Source organism: Lissotriton helveticus, chromosome 11, assembly GCF_964261635.1.
Source record: "Lissotriton helveticus chromosome 11, aLisHel1.1, whole genome shotgun sequence".
Lineage (NCBI taxonomy): Eukaryota > Metazoa > Chordata > Amphibia > Caudata > Salamandridae > Lissotriton > Lissotriton helveticus.
Window position 1 is genome coordinate 66,574,345 of NC_136072.1, and position 19,320 is coordinate 66,593,664.

General features: G+C 50.1%; 1 protein-coding gene across 1 annotated transcript in view; it reads left to right on the forward strand.

The window, feature by feature from the left end:
* The first annotated feature begins 8,071 nt into the window (after positions 1-8,071).
* Positions 8,072-19,320, forward strand: part of VWA5B2 (von Willebrand factor A domain containing 5B2) — a 397,568-nt gene continuing 386,319 nt past the window's right edge. The window contains exon 1 of the mRNA XM_078665491.1: positions 8,072-8,147. The gene's annotated coding sequence lies outside the window, so the exon portion shown is untranslated. The remainder of the gene's footprint in view (positions 8,148-19,320) is intronic.

The following is a 19,320-nucleotide window of genomic DNA, read 5'->3' on the forward strand; positions in this document are numbered from 1 at the left end:
CTCTATGCCACACAGTCCACAGCACAACATGCCACTCTTCTCTACACCACTCTACTCTAAGACACTCTACAGCTCACCATTCGACTCCACACCATTCGACTCTATGCCACACCCTCCACAACACAACATGCCACTCTACTCTACGCCACTCCACTCTAAGACACTCTACGGCTCACCATTCGACTCCACATCATTCGACTCTATGCCACACACTCCACGACACAACATGCCACTCTTCTCTACACCACTCTACTCTAAGACACTCTACAGCACACCATTCGACTCCACACCATTCGACTGTATGCCACACACTCCAAGACACAACATGCCACTCTACTCTATGCCACTCTACTCTAAGACACTCTACAGCACACCATTCGACTCCACACCATTCGACTGTATGCCACACACTCCAAGACACAACATGCCACTCTACTCTACGCCACTCTACTCTAAGACACTCTACGGCACACCACTCAACTCCACACCATTCGACTCTATGCCACACACTCCACAACACAACATGCCACTCTTCTCTACACCACTCTACTCTAAGACACTCTACAGCACACCATTCGACTCCACACCATTCGACTGTATGCCACACACTCCAAGACACAACATGCCACTCTACTCTACGCCACTCTACTCTAAAACACTCTACAGCACACCATTCGACTCCACATCATTCGACTCTATGCCACACACTCCACGACACAACATGCCACTCTTCTCTACACCACTCCACTCTAAGACACTCTACAGCACACCATTCGACTCCACACCATTCGACTGTATGCCACACACTCCAAGACACAACATGCCACTCTACTCTACGCCACTCTACTCTAAGACACTCTACGGCACACCACTCAACTCCACACCATTCGACTCTATGCCACACACTCCACAACACAACATGCCACTCTTCTCTACACCACTCTACTCTAAGACACTCTACAGCACACCATTCGACTCCACACCATTCGACTGTATGCCAAACACTCCAAGACACAACATGCCACTCTACTCTACGCCACTCTACTCTAAAACACTCTACAACACACCATTCGACTCCACATCATTCGACTTTATGCCACACACTCCACGACACAACATGCCACTCTTCTCTACACCACTCCACTCTAAGACACTCTACGGCACACCACTCAACTCCACACCATTCGACTCTATGCCACACAGTCCACAGCACAACATGCCACTCTACTCTATGCCACTCCACTCTACGCCCCTCCACACCACTCAGCCCACTCTACTCCAATCTACCCTGGTCTACTCCATTCTACTCCAATCTAACCCAACATATCCCACTCCAGTCTACGGGAATCCACTCAACTTCAATCTACCCCACTCCACTACAGTCTACCCCAATCTACTCCACTCAAATCTACCCAACTCCACTCCACCCAATCTACCCCAGTCTACCCCACTCCATTCCAATCTAGAACACTCAACTCCAATCTCCACCACTCCACTCAACCTACCCCATCTACCCCACTCTACTTCAATCTACCCCACTCCTCCTAAATCCAATCTAAACCAATCTGCCCCAATCCACCCGAATCCACCGAACTTCAATCTACCCCACCCCAGTATACCCTAGCCCACTCCAATCTACCCACCTCCCTTTAATCTACCCCACTCCACTCCACTTCAATCTACCCCAGTCTACCACACTCCACTCCACTCTACCCCATTCTATCCCACTCCACTCTAACTCCAATCTAGCCCACTCCAATCTACCCCAATCCCCTCCACTACGATCGGATCTACCGCCCACTCCCCTCCAATTTAACCCAATCTATCTCAGTACAATCTACCCCACTCCAATCTACCACAATCTACCCCACTCCACTCCAATATACCCCACTTACTCCAATCCACGCCAATTTACTCCACTCAAATCTATCCCACTGTAGACAGTCTAACCCAATCAACCCCACTCCAGTCTACCGCACTCCACTCAAATCTACTCCACTCCGCTCGGATCTGCTAGCATCCACCCCAATCTACCCCAATACACTCCAGTCTACCCAAACCTACCTCACTCCAATCTACCCCACTCCAATGACCCCTGACTCCGCTCCAATCTACTTGACTCTACTCCAGTGTACTCATCTCCACCCCAATCAAATTTTCCTTACTCCACTCAAATCTACCCCAGTTAATCTACCCCATTCTATTCCAATGTATCGAACTCTACTCCAATCTCCCATCCACTACAATCTATCCCACTCCACTTCCATCTACCTCAGTCTGCCCCACTCCAAACTTCCACAATCTCCCCCACTCCACTCTCCACTTTCCCTCAATGTACCCCAGTACACTCCTCTCCATTATATCACACTCAATCTAACCTAATCAAACCCACCCCACTCCACCTGAATCTACCCCACTCCATTCAAATCTACCACTACTCCACTCCACCCTAATCTTCTCCACTCCAATCTACCACACTTCACTCAAGTCTACCCCAATCTACCCCACTTCACTCCAATCTTTAATCTACTCCATTCAATCCTACTCCACCCTACCCCAATCTACCCCTCTCCACTCTATTCCAATGTAACCCAATCCAATCCACCTCAATCTACCCCAATCCAATCCACCTCAATCTACCCCAATCCAATCCACCTCAATCGATCCCACTCTACTTCAATCTACCCTACTCACTCCATCCCAATCTACCCCAAACTACACCACTCCAATCTATCTCACAGCAATCTACCCGTCTACCCCACTCCACTCCAATCTACCCGAATCCACCCCAATCTACCCTAAATCAACATTTCCCATTCCAATCTACCCCACACCACCACTCAAATGTACCCCACTCCACCTCACTCAACTCCAATCTGCCTCACTTTACTCCACCACAACCTACCCCACTCTATCCACTTGTCTACCTCACTCTACCCCAATCTATCCCACCCCACCCTACTTCATGCTACTAACTTTTAGTAATGCTGAACACCAGCCACGCTGGTGCACAGCATGGCTAAAGCACATTGCCAAAACCAAGAGCTCTCGCCTAGGCGAGACCTATTGGCTTTGCCAATGTTTTTATATTTTATCTCCCTGTCACTCTTCCTTCTCCCTCACTCTTGTACTCAGTATCCCCTACGACTTATTCTTTCTCTCGCCGCCTCTTAATTCCCCTCCGTTTACGAGGGTAGCAGGGACGCAGTGGTCATTAAAGCAAGTAAAGAAACTAGGCCCCCATTGGCGGGTTTGTTAGTGAAAAAAACAGCTACTAGATGGCTGAAGCGGATTGTCACAAACCCAAGTGCCCGGTGCCACTGCACCCGTTGCACGTTCTGTCTCTGTGTCCTTTCCACATCCTCCTTTGTCTCTCACTACATTCAGAGTCAGTTTGAAGATGCGTGTAGCGCCCTGCGGGAGCTGAATGGCCTCTAGGCGCTGCTCGCCTGCTCTCTTCCACTCGAGTCCCGTCCACCTCTCCCTCCCACCCCCCACCCTCCGCCCAGACACAGGCGGCGGTGAGCCGGCCCGGCTGCGCCCTGTAATCTCCCGGGCTGCTCATCCCTCCTCACCCCGTGCTGTGGTCGTCTGCGCACCCCGGGCTCCTGGCACCTCTCCCCGCCCGGGCGAGCTGGCACAGGCCGGGCAGTAGCAGGCGGGGTGCCGCCCCGGCCCTGGCACCCGCCGCACCGCGGCTCCACCGTCCCGGGCATCGGATCCAGGCTGCGGCAACGCGTCTGCTGCAGTCCCGGCAGAGAGAACCAGCCCGGGGGAGGGAGGAGGCCACGGGCTCCCTGAGACTGGAACTTTGCCACCGGAGCCCTGGCATCCTGAGGGGCAGTAGGAAACCACGACCACTCTCCTCCCCGTCCCCATCGAGGGGGCAGCAGGACCCGCGCATCCAACTTGTTCGTCCCGAGGAGGTAGGTGGCAGAGATCACCACTCTTCTGTGCCCTCTCCAGGGGTTCGACAGAGCCCACCTGCCCCCTGTGCCCGTTCCCCGGGGGTAGATAGAACCCACCACTCCCCTGTGCCCATCCCTAGTGGCAGCAGACTCAACCACTCCCCTGTGCCCATTCCTAGTGGCAGCAGACTCAACCACCCCCCTGTGCCCATCTCTAGTGGCAACAGACTCAACCACTCCCCTGTGCCCATCCCTGGTGGCAACAGACTCACCCACTCCCCTGTGCCCATCCCTAGTGGCAGCAGACTCAACCACTCCCCTGTGCCCATCTCTAGTGGAAACAGACTCAACCACTCCCCTGTGCCCGTCCCTAGTGGTAGCAGACTCAACCACTCCCCTGTGCCCATCCCTAGTGGCAGCAGACTCACCCACTCCCCTGTGCCCATCCCTAGTGGCAGCAGACTCAACCACTCCCCTGTGCCCATCCCTAGTGGCAGCAGACTCAACCACCCCCCTGTGCCCATCTCTAGTGGCAACAGACTCAACCACTCCCCTGTGCCCATCCCTGGTGGCAACAGACTCACCCACTCCCCTGTGCCCATCCAAGTGGCAGCAGACTCAACCACCCCCCTGTGCCCATCTCTAGTGGCAACAGACTCAACCACTCCCCTGTGCCCGTCCCTAGTGGTAGCAGACTCAACCACTCCCCTGTGCCCATCCCTAGTGGCAGCAGACTCACCCACTCCCCTGTGCCCATCCCTAGTGGCAGCAGACTCACCCACTCCCCTGTGCCCATCCCTAGTGGCAGCCAGACTCACCCACTCCCCTGTGCCCATCCCTAGTGGCATCCAGACTCACCCACTCCCCTGCGCCCATCCCTAGTGGCAGCCAGACTCACCCACTCACCTGTGCGCATCCCTAGTGGCAGCCAGACTCAACCACTCCCCTGTGCCCTTCCCTAGTGGCAGCAGACTCAACCACTCCCCTGTGCCCATCCCTAGTGGCAGCAGACTCAACCACTCCCCTGTGCCCATCCCTAGTGGCAGCAGACTCAACCACTCCCCTGTGCCCATCTCTAGTGGCAACAGACTCAACCACTCCCCTGTGCCCATCCCTGGTGGCAACAGACTCACCCACTCCCCTGTGCCCATCCCTAGTGGCAGCCAGACTCAACCACTCCCCAGTGCCCATCCCTGGTGGCAGCAGACTCAACCACTCCCAGGTGCCCATCCCTGGTGGCAGCAGACTCAACCACTCCCCAGTGCCCATCCCTAGTGGCAGCAGACTCAACCACTCCCCTGTGCCCATCCCTAGTGGCAGCCAGACTCAACCACTCCCCAGTGCCCATCCAAGTGGCAGCAGACTCAACCACTCCTCTGTGCCCATCTCTAGTGGCAGCAGACTCAACCACACCTCTGTGCCCATCCCTAGTGGCAGCAGACTCAACCACACCTCTGTGCCCATCCCTAGTGGCAGCAGACTCAACCACTCCCCTGTGCCCATCCCTAGTGGCAGCCAGACTCAACCACTCCCCTGTGCCCATCCCTAGTGGCAGCCAGACTCAACCACTCCTCTGTGCCCATCCCTAGTGGCAGCCAGACTCAACCACTCCCCAGTGCCCATCCCTAGTGGCAGCAAACTCAACCACTCCCCTGTGCCCATCCCTAGTGGCAGCAGACTCAACCACTCCCCAGTGCCCATCCCTAGTGGCAGCAAACTCAACCACTCCCCTGTGCCCATCCCTAGTGGCAGCAGACTCAACCACTCCCCTGTGTCCATCCCTAGTGGCAGCATACTCAACCACTCCTCTGTGCCCATCCCTAGTGGCAGCAGACTCAACCACACCTCTGTGCCCATCCCTAGTGGCAGCATACTCAACCACTCCCCTGTGCCCATCCCTAGTGGCAGCAGTCTCAACCACTCCCCTGTGCCCATCCCTAGTGGCAGCAGACTCAACCGCTCCCCTGTGCCCATCCCTAGTGGCAGCCAGACTCACCCACTCCCCTGTGCCCATCCCTAGTGGCAGCCAGACTCACCCACTCCCCTGTGCCCATCCCTAGTGGCAGCAGACTCAACCACTCCCCTGTGCCCATCCCTAGTGGCAGCAGTCTCAACCACTCCCTTGTGCCCATCCCTAGTGGCAGCAGACTCAACCGCTCCCCTGTGCCCATCCCTAGTGGCAGCCAGACTCACCCACTCCCCTGTGCCCATCCCTATTGACAGCCAGACTCAACCACCCCCCTGTGCCTGGGTCTGCCCCGTGCTCAGACCAGGGAGCAGCGGCCAGAAGCCCTCGCCTCACCCCGCCCACCGCGGCGCTATCTGTACCCGCCCCGGGTGCCACCGGGACACCGCGGGGACCAGTCACCGACCAGCCAGGACTCCTCCCGCCCTGTGGATACCGGACCAGCCTCGATCAGCTTCACTTCCAGTTTACACACCACCCCGGGGGAGGGTGAAGGGTGCGACAGCTGTGCTCCCGACCTACATACCCCTGTAACCATCGGGAGAAACTTCCAGCGCCCACAGACCACCCAGGACCTGAGGGAGGCTAAGGTCTGCGGCACCACCAACACACAGACCACCCGAGGACCCAAGGGAACCCACTGCCTGCTGAACTACAGACACACACAGACCACCCGAGGAGTCCAGGGAACCCACTGCCAGCACACACAGACCACCCGAGGACTCCAGGGAACCCACTGCCAGCACACACAGACCACCCGAGGACTCCAGGGAACCCACTGCCAGCACACACAGACCACCCGAGGACCCCAGGGAAGCCTCTGCCTACGCCCTGCTGAACTACAGACACACACAGACCACCCGAGGTCCCCAGGGAACCCACTGCCGTTGAACTTCCGACACACACAGACCACCCCAGGAGTCCAGGGAAGCCACTGCTGGCACACACAGACCATTGGGGGGCTAACTTCTGCTACTCCCCCAGGACACACAGACCACCTCTGGACCTCAGTGAGCTCCTGCCTGCTGTACGCCAAGCACACATACCACCCCGGGAGAGGCTGTCACCTGCTGCCCCCCCCCCTCCCCCCCCCCAGAATACATACACCGCCCCGGGACACCTAGAAACACCGCTGCCTGCTGCCCTCAAAGCAGAAACACAGATCTACCTACCAGGCACTGCCCGCAAGCACCTACCTGTTATTACCAGCAGAAGCTCCTGCCTGCTGCCTCTCACACTGCACACACACCGCCCCGGGGCATCTGGAGAGACTCCTGCCTGCTGCCCTCCCAGCAGAAACACAGCTCAGCCTGCCAGGTGGAGAGGCTGCCTGCTGCCCTCCCAGCACACACACCGCCGCAGGGGGGCGCTTCCTCCTGCTCTGCCTGCATAGACACACCTGCTACTACCAGGAGAGGCCGCCTGCTGCCCTCACAGCACACACCGCCACAGGGGGGCGCTTCCTCCTACACTGCCTGCCTGTTACTACCAGAAGAGGCTGCCTGCTGCCCTCCCAGCAGAAACACGACTGTACCTGCCAGGAGCAGAGGCTGCCTGCTGCCCTCCCAGCACACACACGGCCACAGGGGGCGCTTCCTCCTGCTCTGCCTGCATAGACACACCTGCTACTACCAGAAGAGGCTGCCTGCTGTACTCCCAGGGTGTGCACAGCTGTAACCACCAGAAGAAACATCTACCTGCGGCGCTCCCAGCAGACACAGCTGTAACTACCAGGGGACACTACTGCCTGCTGCCCCTCCCACTGCATATACAAAGCCCCAGGCAGCTGGAGATACTCCTGCCTGCTGCCCTCCCAGGGTATACACCCTCCCGGACATCTGGGGAGATCCCAGCCTACTCCCCCCCCTTCCCCCCCCTCCCCCCCCGCCAGCGCACACTACCCCAGCAGCTCAGGACAAGGACACCCCAGGGGCTCAGAAGTTGCCCCCTGCGCCTCCCGCTTGTGCACTTGTAGCTGTCAGTAGAAGCTGCTGCCTGTTGCCCCCACCCCAACCCATGCAGCCCCCCAGGAGGGCAGGTGATGCTGTTGCCCCCATAGAGGACGCACCTGTGTGACTATCCTTCAAAACTACCCCGGCTACTCTCACGACAAGTACAGCACCCCAGGAGGCGCCCCTCCTGGCCTGCACCCCAGAACCTGAGCACCCCGCGCCCAGGAGTGAGCAGGAGTCAGACGGCGGAGGACCCTCGAGGGATCAGGGGTGAGCGGTCAGCACTGGACAGCAGCCCTGCAGCCTCCGCGGGCACCCACGGTAAGGATGCGCATGCGCGGGGTGTCATGGCTCAGAGTGTGGGGCGAGGGAGGGCGCTGGAGAAAGTATTGTAAAACAACAGGAAAGTAAAAGTGTGTGTGGTGGGGGAGGGTTCACAGGGAGAGGGGGCTGAGGTGGGCTAGTAGCGTGGGAACTGGGCCATAGTTCGAGAGGAGGAGAAACCATTTACCTATCACTTTAATCCACCTTTATACAGAGGAGAATTGCAGAAAAAAACATTTATGTCCCATTTATCGACCTTGTGATGGGGGATTCTTTCCTCTATGTGCTCTAGTAATGTCACGCACCCTACACATGGTTCAAACGAAGGGTTCTGGGAATGCCCTTCTATCAACAGCCATTTCCTATAATCAAGTCAAGTCATAGTTTATTGTATGATTAATTAAAATCTTTACAATTCCGCCCCCAATATGAATAAAAACATATACAAAAAGTATCATTACATTCACAATTAAAACCCAAAGACATTAACGCAATACCATCAGTTATTCAGCAAAAGTGCAAGTGCTTATCTTTCGATTCGAAATGTTAAAAACACGTTTTTTGCGGTTCCTGGTCACAAAATAATTTTCCTGGCTAGAGCCCTGATAGCGCTTTAACTTATTATGGTGTAGTCTCTCCCACTCTACTGAATGGAAAGCACAAAAGACAGACTATCAGTTATGCGGCAAGTTATGACATCATGATGGGTCCTTACAATTTAAAACTAGGACAGCCTAATTAAAAAAAGAATAGAGAACCCTAAAAGGAGACAATTCTTTTTGATAATGCACGAGTTTTAAGAAGTATAATATTTTAGTCCATCTTTTAAGAGCCTACAACTAGACAGGGTCTAGCCATTTCCTATAATTATACTCGATAGCTCTAGTCATATCGACTAGCTAGGCATTATCAAAGGCCGGGGTACCGTTGACCAAACGCGTCCGAAAGGACATAGTTGCATGTGCATAAATCCACTGAACTATCTCACCCGAAAGGCAGCCATGGAATGTGACTCCTTCCAAGAGAGGCCACCTATGGGGATGTTCACACTCTCGTTGAAAGTTTCAGTTTTTTATTCGATTGTCGGTTTTATTATCAATGTTGGAAAATGGTCACAAAACTGCTTCGTAAAGAATAGAAAATATATATATTTTTTAAATTCAGCAGACGTCCTCTAATTAGAGATGTTAACATCCCTTTCCCATGTCACCACCGCTTGGCTCGTCCCGGCCGCATCATTGCATTGCTATGCGTCTTCTTGCCAAGACCAAAGCCAGGTCCACAAATCTAGTGCCAACTTTGCACACCATGGGTCTAGGGACCAATCCTAAGAGGCAAACCTCCTATGTGCAAGGGAGCGAGGGATCTAGCACCCCAATTAAGTATTTCAACTACTGTATTCCAGAATACCTGCAACCATGGACAGTTCCATGTCATGTGTCCAAAATCTGCCTCTGGCTCCATGCATTTGGGACAAGTCTGCAGGTCTCCTCCATACTTGACCTGTCGTCTATGGGGGGTCAGACAAGTCATATGTTGATAATTAAATTGGACATATTTAATTGTAGTATTCCCAGAAATACTCTTAGGGCTCACTACAATCTTACCCCGCTCCGAGTCTGAAAGATCTCTGCTCAGTAGTGTTGAGTTTCTTTATTTCCTGCATAGTTACTTAAAACCATTGCAATGTTAGTGCATAAAATACAAAATCAGAGCATAAAAAACAACTGTATATATAACATTTTCTCAATGTGTACGAGTACCTCCGTTTTCACAGCTTTTTTTAAAATTATTATAGCAATCTTCAGATCAAAACCAAAAGAAAAACCCATTGTTGGATAACTCTTTACAGATATAAAATCAGACTTAGATTTTAGACATAGTATGTGTCGTTATATAGCTGAAAGCTATACATTGCAGTCCCGTGTTCCTTTGGACCAGCCATGAACTTCTTTTTGCAGGTCATCTTGTTTGTATTTTTCAACATTTTCTCCACTTGTTGCGGGGGTTATCTCTGCTCAGTAAGGTTCCCTAACTCTCTTGAGTCTTCACCAATGGTTTTATGATCATCTAGAGTTGTGCTCTTTAACACCTTCGCTGCGGCGGCTATTCCGCCGCAGCGCTAAGGTGGGCGGGGGGGGCCGCTCGGCGCGCCCATGCTGGTGACGGAACCGCTCCGTCACCAGCTGCGGTTGAGCTGTGCTCATGACGGAGCGGTTCCGTCATGGCCCCGCCCGCTTAATAGAACGCGTCGCGCAGGCGCAAAATCAGCGCCGCGCAGGCGCGTCGGGCGGGCCATGACGGAATCGCTCCGTCATCAGCACAGCGCCACCACGGCTGATGACGGAGCGGTTCCGTCATCAGCACGGAAAAGGTTAAAGCCACTACACCAGGTGATGTGTGGGGCCCAAAGTCATCAGTGTCTGAAGAACCTGCGGTCCGTGCAGGTAACAGCACAGGGACGATGGGGCCAGGTGAGGGGGTATTTCAAGGTAAGATGCAGAGAGAATATTAGTTATTTATTTAATTTTCCTTTGGCATCGTCCCTCGAAATCGCCCCTTAAGCTGCCCCACCGCTGTTACCTGCATGGACCGCGGCTGGTCTGAAGGACGATGTGGGTTTCTGGTTCTTGTCTGCTCTTGGACCACAAATCCCCAAATGTTCTCACCAGAGCATGATAATTCAAGAACTGACCAGGTGGCAACTCACATTGCGTCAACCAACCACCTAGTGGGATACGCTGTCCCCGTTGGAAGCCACCACTCACCGTGAGTAGGCCCGCCGTTGGCCAGTTTGTTGATCAGCCACTCAAGTCACTTACCTCAGGCGGAGCCTTTCAGTCATAGTCCAACCTGGGTGGAGTAGTTGTTTGCAGATTCAACAATCATTGGCAAAGCCAGTAGATTTTCCCGGTCTTTTGATAATTTTTTTTAAAGAAGCCTGCTGCAGTGAAAAAACAAAACAAACATTGCTTGTTTTTGAGATGTAAAATAGTCCCCCATCTAGTGCAATGGTACAACTCTATTGGAGACAGGATGATACATCAAATAACCAATAGCGTAAAGTGAGCAAGATATTTTGTTCTGGGTCACAAGGTCCACTCTTTATATATTTTAAAGAATTGGTAACAATTGGTCTTGCAGATAGCTGCACTGTCAAGATAGACTTAGACATGTCTTGCAAGGACCGCCAGAAAGCCCTGGAGGTTGCAGTTGTGGTTCATTAAGTACAAGACAAAATATGATCTTGCCGGTTATTATACAGTTTCGGAGAAGACGCTGTTATACTAGCAGATACAGCATTATTATCACTGCAACATAATCCCCTGATGGAACATTATTCATTGGATCTTCTCCTCCATCTACTTAATTTTACATCTGAGGAATCAGAATTTTATGTACATACTACTACTAAGGCCAATTTTGCCGTTTGAAGTTTAATTATATCTCCTTGCCATTGCTACTGATCAGCTTTATATAAAGGAGCCCTGATGAAGTTCCCTCTGGCTAAAAAACGGGAACGAAACGCGAAACGTGTTGGCTGTGTGCCAGTTCTTATTGATTTATCTGAATAAAGAGAAGTTACTTTAGAACAAATTTGTATCTATGGTTACTGACTTCACAACGAGTGCACCTTCCATCCTTTCTGTGTTGAACTCAGTGATTTTTGACACCTCTGGACGGCAGGTGTGGGAAGTGATTGCACCATTCTCAAATTTACTGTACATGTTGATTGGATCTGCTTGACCTTGGTCTGCCGTTTGCTCTTTTCTTGTTAACAAGACAAAATATCCCTGAGTTTATAGAAGGGCCAGCCTCTCAGGGATAAGCCTGCCTCACAGGCTGCTCCTTGGATCAGGCGCAGGGAGGACAGGTGTGGGTTAGACTTGGATGTGTATTCCAGCTCTCAAGCCAGACCAGTGGAACACACCTTCTTTGCTGTTGTTGGGTTGACCTAGGAAAAAGGCACAAAGTCAAGGTGACCTTTCATAGGATTCTCTGAGGAGGGTCAGCCACAGCAGTTACTATCCAATGTGATAATGTTCACAAGGCTTTTGTGCAAGAGGGGGGTGTGATGCTTCAGTGGGTGAATGCGAGCACAAGTTTACACACACTGAAGTGAACACCATTTCCCCCCCTGTCACTGTCTCTCTCTCTCTCTCTGTCTCTCTCTCTGTCTCTCTCTCTCTCTTTATCTCTCTCTTTCTATTTCTTTCTTTCTCTTTCTTTCTCTCTTTCTTTCTCTTTTTCCCTCTCTTTCTCTCTCTCTCTTTTTCTCTCTTTTTTTCTCTCTCTCTCTTTCTTTCTCTTTCTTTCTCTCTTTCCCTCTCTTTCTCTCTCTCTCTTTCTCTTTCTTCCTCTCTCTCTCTGTCTCTTTCTTTCTCTCTCTCTGTCTCTTTCTATCTCTCTCTCTTTCTTTCTTTCTCTCTTTCCCTCTCTTTCTCTCTCTCTCTCTCTTTCTTTCTCTCTCGCATGCCTCTACTACGCTGCCTAAACAACGAATGCGTCTGAACAGCGCATTCCTTTACCACGCATGCCTTTACCAGGCAAGGGATGTGTGGTAAAAATCACACCCGGGGCCACCTGCTCTTAGACCTAAAAACTACCCGCTCTCCCCAGTCCTAAAAACTACCCGCCCACCGAGCCCAAAAAACTTCCAGACACACCGAGCCCTAAAAACTACCTTGCCACCGGAGCCCTAAAAACTACCCCCAGAGCCCTTAAACCTACCCCAACCCCCCTTGAGCCCTAAAAACTACCTCAACACTAAAACTACCCCGACCCTGAACCCTAAAAGTAACCCTAATCCTCTAGCCCTAAAAACAACCCCACCCCCAGCACTGAAAACAACCCCAAACCCCAACCCTGAGCCCTAAAAACTCGCCTCAACCCTTTAAAACCTGGCCCCAGCCCCACCCACCAGTCAGCGTCCTCTCCCGATCCTTCCTGTTCCTGGCCCCGCCCATCTCAGCATCTAGACCGCTCACTGCCTTAACCACGCATATACACGGTTAATGCATATATGTGGTTAAGACCTGGTTATTTTCTGTCTAACCTCCATCTCCCCCTGTCGATCTTACTTTCTCCGAAACTAGCGCTGGGAAGCCCCGTTGCTGGGGCAGCCATGCGCTTTACAAATACTCTAACATTACAAATACCCTTACATGAGGCCACAGGGCCTTATATAGAGCCATTTGGTGTGGAGGGTGGAGGTGGCCACCCCTCTGGGGGTCACCACATAATCTAATCTGTGAGGTTGCCAGCCTGAGTGGAATTTTTAGGAGTAACACACCAACTTTCAGTAGGTGGAGTCACACACCAACTTTCAGTAGGTGGAGTCACACACCAACTTTCAGTAGGTGGAGTCACACACCAACTTTCAGTAGGTGGAGTCACACACCAACTTTCTGTAGGTGGAGTAACACACCAACTTTCAGTAGGTGGATTACACACCAACTTTCAGTAGGTGGAGTCACACACCAACTTTCAGTAGGTGGAGTCACACACCAACTTTCTGTAGGTGGATTACACACCAACTTTCAGTAGGTGGAGTCACACACCAACTTTCAGTAGGTGGAGTCACACACCAACTTTCTGTAGGTGGAGTAACACACCAACTTTCAGTAGGTGGATTACACACCAACTTTCAGTAGGTGGAGTCACACACCAACTTTCAGTAGGTGGAGTCACACACCAACTTTCAGTAGGTGGAGTCACACACCAACTTTCAGTAGGTGGAGTAACACACCAACTTTTAGTAGGTGGAGTATCACACCAATTTTCAATAGGTGGAATAACACACCAACTTTCAATAGGTGGAGTCACACACCAACTTTCAGTAGGTGGAGTAACACACCAACTTTCAATAGGTGGAGTAACACACCAACTTTTAGTAGGTGGAGTATCACACCAACTTTCAATAGGTGGAGTAACACACCAACTTTTTGTAGGTGGAGTAACACACCAACTTTCAGTAGGTGGAGTATCACAACAACTTTCAATAGGTGGAGTAACACACCAACTTTTAGTAGGTGGAGTAACACACTAACTTTCAGTAGGTGGAGTTACACACCAACTTTCAATAGGTGGAATAACACGCTAACTTTCAATGGGTGGAGTAATACACCAACTTTCAATAGGTGGAATAACACACTAACTTTTAGTAGGTGGAGTAACACATCAGTTTTCAGTACATGGAGTTACACACCAACTTTCAATAGGTGGAGTAACACACCAACTTTCAGTAGATGGAATTACACACCAATTTTCAATAGGTGGAATAACACACCAACTTTTTGTAGGTGGAGCAATACACCAACTTTCAGTAGGTGGAGTTACACACCAACTTTCAATAGGTGGAATAATACACTAACTTTCAATGGGTGGAGTAACACACTAACTTTCAATAGGTGGAATAAGACATTAACTTTCTATGGGTGGAGTAACACAATTAATTTCAATGGGTGGAGTAACACACCAACTTTCAATTGGTGGAATAACACACTAACCTTTAATGGGTGGGGTAACACACCAACTTTCAATAGGTAGGTGGAATAAGACCCTAACTTTCAATGGGTGGAGTAACACACCAACTTTCAATAGGTGGAATACCACACCCACTTTTAATGGGTGAAGTAGCACACCAACTTTCAATAGGTGGAATAACACACCCACTTTTAATGGGTGGAGTAGCACACCAACTTTCAATAGGTGGAGTAACACACTTAATTTCAATGGGTGGAGTAACACACCAACTTTCAATAGGTGTTGTAACACACTAACCTTTAATGGGTGGGGTAACACACCAACTTTCAATAGGTGTTGTAACACACTAACCTTTAATGGGTGGGGTAACACACCAACTTTCAATAGGTGTTGTAACACACTAACCTTTAATGGGTGGAGTAACACACCAACTTTCAATAGGTGGAATACCACACCCACTTTTAATGGGTGGAGTAGCACACCAACTTTCAATAGGTGGAATAACACACTTAATTTCAATGGGTGGAGTAACACACCAACTTTCAATAGGTGTTGTAACACACTTGATTTCAATGGGTGGAGTAACACACCAACTTTCAATAGGTGGAATAACACACCCACTTTTAATGGGTGGAGTAGCTCACCAAATTTCCATAGGTGGAGTAACACACTTAAATTCAATGGGTGGAGTAACACACCAACTTTCAATAGGTGGAGTAACACACTTAATTAATTTCAATGGCACACCAGCTTTCAATAGGTGAGCCCTTTCATTCTGCAATATTCCACCTGCACGGTGCTTAAGGACTATCTTACTTCGGAGAAACCCCCTGTTATACCTAGTCAACAAGTTGCCTCCAAATTGGTGAAAGTAAAGGCGGAGTGTGTGAAAAAACGGAAAGTAAGAGTTGAGTCAAAGGAGTATTGAGGAGGGCACAGGGACAGAAGTAAATTGCACTTTGAAACCAGCATTGTCAAAGCCAACAGGGGTCGATTGATTGGCTAATGCATATTAAGAAAGGCATTTATGGTCGTGCTAGGAAGAAGGAGCAGGCAAAGGGAGAGAAAAATAGTCCCTCGTGCATTGCAATTCATGTACTCCACTAATAACGAAAGCATACACCTAAGCAGCCAATAGCATTAGGTGAGAGGGAATTACTCCTCTGGGCGGAGCCAAGATGATGAAGTGATTGACAAAGTATCAAGCCAACCCCTGAAAGAGGCAGGTCGAAAACACCTGGTGGTTGAAAGGTGCTGTGTTCAAAGCTCAGAGGTCGTATATTTTAATCAATAGGCCAGACCTAAAAACGTGAGTGTTGAAGTTTATAAATGGCTAAAATGAAAAGACATCAACGAAAGGGCAGCTGTGCAGTGTGAAAGAAGGGAGGTGGGGTGAAGTAGAGTTGAATGGGGGTGTTGTGGAGAAGAACGAAGAGAGCAAAGTGTGGACTTTGAGAAACTTCGGGTGGGAATAGGGCGATCTTGCAAAGGACAGACGTCTATTATAAAGGTGGGAATGCTGAAAGCTGAACCTGTTAACACAAGAAACAGAAGATGAAAGGAAAAAAATATATACATCTGATTCTTACAAAAAAGCCTGTGAACCCCTCTAAAACAAGGAAGGCATTCACCAGGTTGAATTCGACAACATGAAAAATGTCACTCACTTTATAAAAGTAGTGGAAACCATTTCTATTGAAAGGTTTCACAGGTTCCACCAAGTCCCATTTTTGTCTAGATTGAACATATGCTGGGGCTTCATCAAATTTCCTCTCCTCCCAGAGATCACGTGACATTGGTCTGGCCCCCTTCTCGTCTCTCTGATTGGTAACCTGCAGGGTCCCTCAGGGCCCATCCTTAAGTCTCTGACCTTCTTATACAACCTCTTAAAGGCCACTTTTGGGTTCAGTTGTTTACTTGTGGCCATTATACACAATCCTTCTAAACTAGGATGAAAATAGATCTTTAGAGCTCCGGCTCCCCTTGATGCTGGGGAAAGGCTAACATCTTGAAGCTGAAAAGTCACACAAAGCATACTGGGCCCGATTCACAGAACTAACTTAAGACAAAATCCTAAACTTACTCCTTTTGGTATTCACAGAAGTTGGGATTTTGTCTTAAGTTTGTCTTAAAACAGACTTAAGACAGACTTAAGACAAAATCCTCCTTGTAAATCTGGGGCAGCATCAAAAATCAATGGGTATTGCGGTGGAACACCCACAGCAACATTCATTGCACGCCACTTTCACACAGATACCTGCGTGAAAGGGTGCTGTATTTACAAAGCGGCGTTAAGCCACAAAAACTGGCTTAACGCCACTTTGTAAAGATAGTGCAGGGCATTGCGCCACTGAACGTCAAAAAGGTGATGTTCCGGTTGCATAATCCCTTTGTAAATATGCTTCTATGTGTGCGCACGTGCACCCTATAGATAATCTGATGTTAATAAGGTTAGCACCGTTGTGGGAAGTGTGACACCATTTTCTATCGGGGAGAAGCACATTTCTTGGAAAGAGGGTTAGCGTGAGAAAATACGCAAGGCTCAAGGGGCCGTAGATCCCATGAGCTTACTTGCATCCTCTACAGCTGCTCATTGTACTGTAATTGCATCTATATAGCATTTAATTGACCTGACGAGGCATTGAAGCGCTTTATGCCGGGCAGCACGCTGCACCGGAACCCAAGATTAGTGGTTAATCCAGTGGTTATAGTTGGTTATGCAGTTTTCGTTGGAATAGCAATTCATTTGTTTCACCCACTTGTTTTGGGAATCTTAATTGAGCTCTGGTCACTGGAGAGGGGCTGGAAATGATGGAGTCCGTAGGAAACGCTAAAGGACTAATTTCTTTCAGAGTAGGTGACAAGCGGATTAAAAAAAATAAAGGGCCAGGTGTAGGTAGCCCAATACCAGACGGTAACGGCCGAAATTCGGTAATTTACCGAATTTCGGCCGTTACCGACCGGTATTTAGCCCCTTCCACTGTAGGTGACAATTCAGTAAATACATAATCGGTATTTACCGAATCGGTAAATGCTATGTAGAAAGCACATTAAAGAGTACTTATGTGCTGTAAGAATTTGTTAATTACTACCAACTTCTAGTTGGTTGTAATTACCAAATTCTTTTAAAAATTCACTTACGAATTTTATTTGAAGTGCCATGTGGCAGACATACATGCCCTGAGGGCATGTATGTGTGCCACATGTGCACCCGTTGCACTATTCAGGGGTGCAACAGGGTGTCAATGTGACACCCTGCCACCCTTGAATATGTGCCCCCTATTACCGATTCAGTATTTACTGAATCAGTAATAGTGAATGGCTTCCCATTCATTCCTATGGGCCTCCAGCCCCATAGGAATGAATGGGAATTACCGAATCTGTAAATGCCGATTCTTAAATACCGAATCTTACAGATTCTGTAACATTTACCACATTTTTTCCTACATACCATTTACCGATTCTAATATACCAAATCGGTAAAATTCTGTATTTTAGTATCGGTAAATGTAGATTACCTACATCTGGCCCAAAGAGTATTAAAACTCCAGCATTCTCAGAAGAGTCTTAGAGTAGCGGAAGGAACCGCCACTCCAGTGCCACAGCGGACATTGCGTCAGACCTACAACATGCACGTCATAGCGGGGGCACATGCTGCCAAACACTGGAGCCCCGGTCACTTGCGGCCACTCCTGCCAATCTCACACTGCACATTCGTGTCAGTCACCACTTCTCCTGGCCATGTATGTGGTCTGGGTGGACAGACCTCTGCCTTCAGCCTCCTTCCAGAGTTGGTAGGACCTTGCATCATTCGAGGCCACAACTGCACAGACAACATCTGTATTTCTAGGCCCAAAGGTTCGCTGCAGGTCCATGGGGTCACCGCAGCAAGCGGCATCGCCCCGCTCCACCGCCACATGCACTGGTGCACTGTGGGGCGGATCACCAACCCTAGATCTCTCCTGAGAAAACATGTTAAGAGCAGGAGCCAATCTGGGAACAGCCACAGGCTTTTCCTGGAGACCAATCCTGGATCTTCTTAGCTATTCCTGGACAAAGCAGAGGTCACTTCTTCAGAAGAGCTGATCTTATAGTTTGCTGTGATTTGTGTGAAGGTGAAGGGAGCTTCTTGGGAATCCATTCAGGCAGGACCCAGTAGTAAAGAACAGATAACATTGCAGGGATCCATTGTAGGAAAACTGCCATGGAAATTGGGGCTAATGTAACGGCAGCAACTCGATTGACTGAGCGGACGGCTTTCCCATTTGATTCAGGGCGGGAGCGGGACAGAGATGGGGAGCGTATTTTTGGGGACTGATGGGGTTCACTATTAAGGGTCCACCCTGAGTTTAGACAATCACAGACATAAACTGAAGAACATCTTTGAGTCCTGGTGAGGGCACCTCAGAAGGTGTACATGACGGGTGCCCATGTTTCACGGGTCATCCCGGGTACTTGAACACTGGATGTGGTATGCTTCTCCAGCAGAAGTGTGCCGAGTAGGTCTGTGGCGGTGAGGCGTTGTGCAGCAAATTGCGCGCAACGTGAAGAAATTGCCCCCACTGCGAGCCCATGTTGCACATTCAATCCTTATGTGTTGTTTTGGCCCCATGTGAAATCTAGGAGTGCCTACACGGGTATAAACCGTGAGTTTTACACTTTTCACATACATATCCTCACGGAG